Below are 9,240 nucleotides of genomic sequence, written 5' to 3'. Positions count from 1 at the left end.
TTTTGACACTTTCGAATATCTGAAACGCAACGGCGGCTCAGGGTTTGAAAAATCGGCTGCTTATACCAAGAACGCGGCTTACAAGCCTGCAACGCCAGTCGCTTTTCGATGGAGAGAAAAGCAAGGCGCCCGTATGGGATAATTTATATATCCCGCATCTTGAACATGATGGGACTGAAGTTTGCGATAATCTCGATAAAGCAAACTGTTTCAGTTCCTTGTTTAGTTCTGTGTTTTCCGACCAATGTTGATTCCAATGGCACTGCACGGCTTGACGCATTCCAGATTGAGCCAATGAATGACAATCGTTTTGACCATCGTGAAATTTTTATACTGTTTTGTTGTGTTGTGTTGACTTTTTTGGCGCATAAGCAACTCAGGCTGTCAGGCTATCGTGAATGTAAAGCTTCAAAAACCACAGGACCTGACGGATTGTCAACTGCGTTGCTTTTGTTTTCGGTAATTCTCTAACGAAATATCTGTCATCTTTTATCAGAATCACCTGAAGACAGTGATTTGCCTGATGATTGGAAAATGGCGCATGTTGTATGCATTCAGAAATTGGGGCCAAACAATCTGGTCTCAAATTATTGCCCAGTTTCCCTCACAAGTGCCGCTTGCAAGCTTTTTGAGCACGTATACTTTCTACCAATACTGTAGACCACCTTAATAACTTTTCTTCATCAAAAATAACCAACATGGCTTTCGTAGTGGATTTTCGTGTGCCACTTAGGTCACCGAACTCGTACACGATATTGCTTGTTTTTAGATGGGCAGGTTTCTGTTGTGTACATGTTTCTCAATTTCAATAAATATTTTGACTTTGTACCGCATAATTTGTTATTAGAGAGATTATCATTGTATAACATTAACTGCAAAGTAATAGAATGTATCAAAGCGTACTTTCATTTAAGAAACAAAGGGTGGTTGTTTGTGGTGAAATCTCGGAAGTTGCTGTCACCTCAGGGCCCCGCCGGGGTGGTGCAGTGGTAAGCCGCCCGAGTACTGTGCCGGAGTACCCGGGTTCGAACCCGACCTCGGCGGCTGCGTTTCGATGGAGGCGAAACGGAGAGGCGTCCAAGTGCTGTGCGATGTCAGCGCACGTTAAAGATCCTCAGGTGGTCGAAATTACTCCGCAGCCCTCCACTACGGCTCCTCCAACTCTCTTTCTACTTTCACTCCCACCTTCCTTCCTTCCTTCCTTTACGGTGTGGTTGAGCTGTCCACAGAAAACAAGCGAGACAGTTACCGCGCCTTTCCCTTCCTATAAATAAATAAATCAGTCACCTCAGGTGTCCCGCAATGGTCAGCTTTAGGACCTCATTTGTTCGTAATTTTTTTAAAGAACATTTTCGGTGGTATATCGTCTACATTGAGACTATTTGCTGATGATTTTGTTTTATACCGAACTCCTGCTAATCATGCTGACCATGACGACATACAGTCTGACCTTGACAAAATCGCTTACTAGTGTGATACACGGAGCAAGATGATTACACTCCGGAAAATTCGCTATGTGTATTTTGCAAAAAAAAAAAAAAAACGTCGCTTTGTTATATTAATTATAATATTAATTTAGCACATTTGTTTCCTCTCACTTCCTACAAATATCTTGGTGTTTAATTAACCAGTAAACTGTGCTGGCATAGGATCATAATTACATAACTGCGAAAACAGGGTCCGAATTCCGAGTTTGCGTCGTTATTGAAGCGTCGCTATCTCCTGGCCTCAAGTCATATCCGACTGGTGGAAGCACCGAAACCAGATATCAGTTTTGTTGCCACCACTTCCGGTTCTGGCGATTCCACCAATCAGATGAGTCGAAGTCAGGGAGATAGCGACACTTTTGATAACGACGCAAACTCGGAATACGGACCCAGGTTGTGTTTTAGGTTTCCTATGCATGAATACCAAGTGTTTTCCTTTCAAAATAAAGAATCGTTATAGACAACTAATGCAAGACCTATACTAGAGTACGCGTGTATAGTATGGAACCTTAAAACTAAAAATGATATTGATGAATTAAATGTGGTCATGACAATGTGGTCACCGTAAATGGAAAAGGTGAAGGCCCAAGAGTATAGTGTTCACCGGAGAGGAAGTTTCTGGGCAAATAGAAAGACTACTTAAAGTAGCGGACCAGTGCGGTTCACTAAGGAAATGCTAGATACGGGGAAAAGGGAGGATGAATCATTGAAAGCGAGTTGAGTGGAAATAGGAAATGTATTCCATGGCAAGCACAGCACTTCTCACTCGTATTCGATAAACAGCGGCTTGCTGTATCGCTTCTATCATCTCGCCTCCGCCAGAGAGTTTCGACAGCTAGTATTTCCAGTCTTGCAGATCGCATGTGTGCTGTGTTAAACCTTGCCCAAGATAGCCCACCGGTGGGGCATCAAGGCGTTAAGGGGACGACAGATTGAGTTCTTGAAGAATTCTATTGGCCAGGAGTGCAGGCAGAGTTTAAGAGATATGTCAAGTCCTGCGACACATGCCAAAGGATGTTCCCGAGATACAAGGTAGGGAAAGCTTTGCTGAGAAGCATGCCTCTTCACGAGACTCCATTTAAACGCATTGCTGTCGATATTGTCGGTCCGCTATCACCCACATTGGTGAGAGGGAATAGATATATGCTCACTCTTGTCGACTTCGCCATCCGGTATCCCGATGCTGCGACTCTGCCTAAGATATATATTCAGCAACCGTGGCAGGAGGTTTGGTGGAGGTGTTTTCAAGAATAGGTTTTCAGAGATAAATCGTTCATGTGCAGGGCTCCTGTTTCACTTCTGAAATGATGAGAGGAACTCAATTATCAGCTGGCAGTGAAACATCTCAGCACGGCTCCTTACCACCCTATGTGCTATGGGATGGGAGAGAAGTTTAATGGTACATTCAAGCAAATGCTGCGAAAGCTTAGTCAGGAGCAACCCAAAATTTGGGATCAACATATCGCTCCGCTGCTGTTCACCTACAGGGCGATACCGCAGGCGAGTTCGGAGTTTCCTCCATTTGAGTTAATATTTGGAGGACACGTGCGAGAACCCCTCGACGTCTCTAGAGAGCTATGGGCTAGAGAAGAGCTGGGATAGGGTACGGAGACATTGTATGGCTACGTACTCGACCTAAGAGAACGCATCGAACAGACTGTGCGGGCAGCACATCAAAATTTAGTGCGTGCTCAACGGCCAGAAGAGATGTTATGACAGGAGCAGTAAGAAAAGGCATTTAAAAGTATGGGATCGAGCCCTCATTTCTTTGCCGAGTAGCCATAATAAGCTCCTAATGCAGTGGAAAGGTCCTTTTGTAGTCTCTGGAAAGAAGAAAGGGGTAGATTATTGGATCTACTTGGGCCACGCTAAGAAACTCTTCCACATTAATTGCTTAAAAGACACGAAGAGCGAGAACCCCGAGAATCCGTGCAGGCATCATATTTCGTCGTAATTGAAGAAGGCGACTCAGAAGAACAACTGCCTACCCTTACAACGGACCACGGCAAAAAGATTAAAACCGTGCATGTCTCACCCGATCTCCATGAAGAGAAGCAAAAAGAGGTATGGTTGAAACGTATGAAGTTATCTTTTCCGAGATTAATGGAAAGACTAATCTCGTGGAGTACCGACTTAAGCTCGCCACTTCGGAAGTCGTAAATAGCTCGCAATAACCGTCGCCTTTTTCCATGAAGGACGGGGTTGAAAAAGACATAGACCAGATGATCAAATTAAGGGTAATTGAGAGTTCAAAATTTTCCTACCATTCTCCCCTCGTTTTGATCAAGAAGAAAGACAACACCTATCGCACTTGCATCGACTTTAGGCGTATCGATGATGTCCTTATGTTCGATGCAGAGCCCATTCCAAGAACTGATGTAATGTTTACTGAAGTTGGAACTAAGGTGTACTTTTCGAAATTTTGCATTGCTAAAAGATGCTGGCAAGTACCCTTAGAGGAAGATTCGAGACCGAAAACAGCGTTTTCGACCCAATCCGCTCTTTATCAGTTCGTCTACGTGACCTTCGGCATTAATACAGCACCAGCTATCTTTACACGTCTCATGCGCATTCTGTTGCAGGACATAGGCAATGTTGTTCATAACGTCGACGATGTTCTCGTAGCGACTTCTTCCTGGGGAGAACATATTAGGACTTAACATCGGCTGTTCAACAGGGTACGCGAGGCTGGCCTCACGATCAAACCGCAGAAAAGTAAAATCGGGGTCATTAACATTTCTTTTCTTGGGCACTAGCTTGGAGAAGAGACAATCCGGATGTTGGAAACTGTGGTAGAAAAGCTCGTCAACGTGCCGCTTCCGAAGACCAAAAAGCAAGTAAGTGCATTCACTCTTAGGGCTCGCCGGTTACTACCGTGATTTCATCCCTGGATATGCCAACAAAGTCCAACCGCCAGTGGAAATGACACGCACAAATGAACCCAACCTTGTCGCCTGGACACCAAAGAAGCAAAGCACATAGCAGGGTACTACGCTGGAGTCTAATTAATTACAAAAGTATACATCGGACGGGGAGGATCACGTCACAAGGGCGACCTAAAACCTACGTCATGGCTACATACGTATTGCCACCCTTGTACTCCTTGCCTTTTCAGCATGCTTTCTTTTTTTACTTTTTCTCTCGTCTTTCTGATGACCGGGTGGTGTTAATTGGGAAGTGGGCACCCGGCGTGCAGAAGGAAGCGTACACAACGGCTGCGCATTTATTGCTCCAATGTATTTCTTCTATTTGCGTGCGTGCGTGTGCGCGTGCGTGTGCGTAGTTACAGGGAAGAGGTTTCGGTGGTACTGTGCGCGCTGAAAATGTCAATTTCGTTATTTCGCTGAAAAGCTCATTTCAGTTATACGTATGCGCGGAATGAGCAAGTTACTTACGCGTTGAATACCTCGAACAGGTTCATACGTTCATACCACGCAAGATAAAACGGCGCAAAGACGTGGTCGCGAGTAGAAGCCAGATGCCTTTACTGGGCAAATGTTTACTCCGCTAACTTGAGATGGGAACCTTGGTGGCAAATAAGGGATTAAAAAAAAAAAAAAAACAGAGCAGTGAATGCCTTAGCTTTACGTTACCCTCTATTCATGTTTTCTTGTGTAGGCTTTCTTGCAACTCATTTCTCATAGTTCCTTCGCACAGATTTGCTGAAAAACCACTGAAGAACTTTGACTTTCTCTTCGCTAAGTCACAGGTATTTTAATTTTTGCGTTCTTTCCGTGACAGCCACCGCATGGCCTGCCCCTCTGCTCCACTACCTGGGCCTGGGCTTGGACTTTTCGCTCTAATACGCGGATTGAAACGTGAACAAATATTTTATTTCATCGTTCATTTTGTTTTCGCTGGTCCATTTTGAATTTCATTGGAGTCCATATTGAAATATGATTTAAAAGAGCCTGAAACAGACTTTACCCAGGCGGCACACGACGCCTGACGGACGTCCGAACTTGGCGGCCGAGTTATTTGCGCACTGCTGTTCAGTGATTTGTTGTATTAATAAATGTACAGCAGAAAACAGGAAACTTAAACACCTGTTGCATATTCTGTTATCTGCTTTACTATTTCACAACAAAGGCATTAAGCACTAGAATTGAGCTGAAATTTCCGTGACACTTATCCTTGCTGAGCTTTACACGAATCTTACTGGCAATTTTTTACGCCTATATGGACCCTCCGAGCAAGTTAAGGGAAACGTCTGAATATCCACCTCGGGGTTCCGTCGGATGTCTGTGGGACGTGTTTCGGTGTCGATAGTACGACGGATGTCCGCAGTGGGTATGTCGAACATAAACAGATTTCCGTCGGGCGTACGAACCTCCGAAAATGGACGTCCGCCGGTAGTTCGTCGTGCGTCAATGGCCGTCCGGGTACAGAGGCGACAACACGTGGCATTTTTTACGCAAGCTGTTCCAGTGCTGCTGAGGACGAGAATCACGGAACAACTCTTTTTCGCTTATAAAACTGCTTGGCTTAATAATAGTCCAAAGCCTTGGCCTTGGTCTAATTACAGTTTTTCTGTTCTATTCACTAGAACTCCTTTTGGCATATATATTGCCCAAAAGTATTTTCGACTTTATTAGAGGAAAAAGGAATCGCCTTTTTGCGCAAACTGATCGTTCCCTTCCATACCGAGCGACAATGTACAATGTACAATGTATTACGGGCGGAGAGCAGTTGTAGAAATTCAGTAGCGAGAGCAGCTTGAGGAGGGGCCACGCGTACCTGTTTATTTACTTTTAGCAATAATTTTCGCTCTTCATCTACAATGGCAGGTAATCATGCCGAGTTTCTGGAACGAGCGGTGTCACCCTCCACATAAGTTAGCCGCCTTTCAAATCTACTTAAGGCTGCCCATACGCTCCAACTGTGGCAGCTAGGAAAGGAGGGGAAAAAGTAAAGGAAAGCCAAAAGCGCACGCAGAAGTAGCATAGCGCCGTAGAGCCCGTTGCCACAGGCGAGAAAAAAAAAAAAAAAGCATGCCGAGGGCAAGGATGCGCCGCTCCCCCATTCACATCACCCGGTCATCATAATCTCCGTCGCCCTTGTCACGTGATCCTCCCCGTCCGACGTGCGGAAATTGAGTCCCACTCCCTGCAGCTCCCCAGGGTCGTTTTTAGACTTTTCTTCAACACGAGCGGCGGGGCAATTTTGTGACTTTTGGTCCTGCTCCGTCGCCGCTTAAATTGTGTTTTTCCTTGCCCTTCGAAGCCTAGTTGTAGCGCCTGTGCCCAGTACGATTACGTCTGTTTTCTAAACAACACAAGCCCAGAGGAGAAGAAAGTGCCTTTCGTGCTCCCGCGTACGCTTTCTTACTACAGAAACTACGCCTTTCGTGGAACATTTGCCTTCGCCCTCGAACTCTGTATTTTTCTCTCACTTGCCTTCACCTCGCCGCCTCTGCCCTCCCTCACCCTGGCCCTCACGAAATTTTAGGCATCGATCCTCCCTCGCCCTTCACCTCACCGAGTCAAATCCTCATGAGGTGAGGCTGAGGACGCCCTCATGAGGGTTCACCCTCGTGAAGATGCCCATGTCTGTTTGTAGCTGCCTTCAGAAAGCCGACTGGTCACAATAATATCCAAGATCTGAAAAGCTTCATGCCACACATATTTAGGACGTCAAACCAGGTCAAACAATGCGCGCCCACTGTCATCGTATCTTGTGTGCGTAGACGAGCACTGCCGCATCATGAACGTAAGCTTGGCAGGACATGCCAGTGATGTATTAGTCCAGGCTAGTTGTCTAGGCCCTGTAATCTCTTAACACTAACACTGTAATCTCTTCCCAATCACGAGTTATCACCTTACCTGCACTCAAATACCTCAATTCGGAAGCGTGCTAACAGAGAGTTGCACCTGTCACCATTTTGGGAACTCTGAGGCTCAGCAGTTTGAAAAAGCTTATGAACCGTACGTTATGAGCAGTTACGGTCGTGTATCTTCTCTGCTAATTCCAGATATCTTGCATCTGGGAAAGAACAACATTGCCGTCCTGTTTTTTCATTGTGTATATTTATGGCGCTATCTTGAGCAACAACCTTCCGTCGCCTCTAGTTGTGCTGTGACAGAGTTGCTGGAAACAACAGAAGATGGCGCCTCTGGTTTTAGCGCTGGGGCAGCCGCCTCTTTTGCATCGCCGCTGCAGCACACGATGGGAATATCCGACTTCAGATCGAATCAGGCAAGACCCCAAACAAAATTGGTATGAAAGAATACTAACGCCAAAATGCAATTTCCGTGCGAAATTTGAGCTGCGAGTATTCCGTGCTTTAACTGAGAGGAGCATATTCTACAGCGCGCCGGTAATTTTGTAATGCGCTGAAAGAGTTTTGAAGGTTGGTATATGAGTCGTAAGTTATTTTTGCTTTGATATCTTAAAACGCAAGTATGTTGCAATTTCACACGCTTCATCTCGAATGTGAAGGTAGCTTAAGTTCCTTTTCATTTAAAGTACCGACATAGTATGTAATAGGACAACCTGCGGTGTGTTGCAGCATCTTGACAATACTGTCTTCTTAACAAAACTCTAACACAAAGAAATCCGGAAATGAATTATTCTTCACTTAGCCGTAGCAAAATATTTAGCATGACCCGGACAGAACAATGGCAGAAGAAGCGTAGAAGTGACAACTTGCCATTTCTGCCTCAGAGTAGCTACTTAAAAAGAAATGGGCACGATTGCAGCGACCAAGGATGAATCATATAGTTGTATGAAACATGATGTAACTACAGCGTATGCCAACGCTGAAAGGGGGAAGACTTGAACAAGGCAAGCGTGTATATAGTAGTGGTGAAATTTCTTTATTTTGATAGCCTATTTTTTGACATCAAGCAAATGGCCCAAGAATGTCATTTTTGGCACTCGTACATAGGCCTATAAGCCTTGAGAAAGCCGGACTGGTCACAATGTTCTCTAGGGTCTAACAAGCCGCATGCCAAACATATATTTAGGGCATCAAACAAACGCTATCTGTCATCGTATCTTGTATGCATAGACCAGTTCAATTTCACCATGAACGTAGCTTTGCAGGACATGCCACTGAGGTTTCGGTTCAGGCTAGTTGTCCAGGGACAGTCTTTTGCAGAATATAAATTGCGCGCAATTACACGATGAGCGGTTCTTTGCTCGAACAGAAACATGAAATGATGCACGCGATTAATCAACAGTTGTTACTCTTAAAAATGGTAAATTCCACATGAGACAGCCTTATTTAACATACTACAAATATGACATGGTTAAATTCGCTATGAGGCATTTGAAACAATATGTTCACTTACTCTTAAAGATAGCCTGTTCTCTCATTTCGGCTTAATTTTTTCTTCTCTGGTTGGCGACAGCATAATTGTTTTATGTCAAAGTTTTGTGATGGGCAGCCATCTTACAATTACCTTCTACACGGTTTGCCGTCATTTCCCAGTTTATCATGGTGTCAGCATTCAGTTACTTATCCCCGTGACAACGTTTCACAACATGACACTTTACGTCGAGCTAGACTTTAAATTTAAAAGAATCATTTTTTACACAAAGAAAGTATTTGTTAATAGTTAAGCGACGGCAAACAAGAGAATGGTAACAAGGAAAGGAAAGGTAACCCGAATTGAGATTCGTTGGTATCCAGGTAGCTTTTAAACAAAATACACTGGACGCATATTGCCAAACCATATCCCGTAAAAGCACTCCAGCAGACAACGCCCTGGCATGCGATCACGTGATATGACGTCACTTCCATCAGTTGTAC

Source organism: Amblyomma maculatum, chromosome 6, assembly GCF_055883805.1.
Source record: "Amblyomma maculatum isolate TAMU_Amacu chromosome 6, ASM5588380v1, whole genome shotgun sequence".
NCBI lineage: Eukaryota > Metazoa > Arthropoda > Arachnida > Ixodida > Ixodidae > Amblyomma > Amblyomma maculatum.
Note: the sequence above shows the minus strand (reverse complement) of the source record.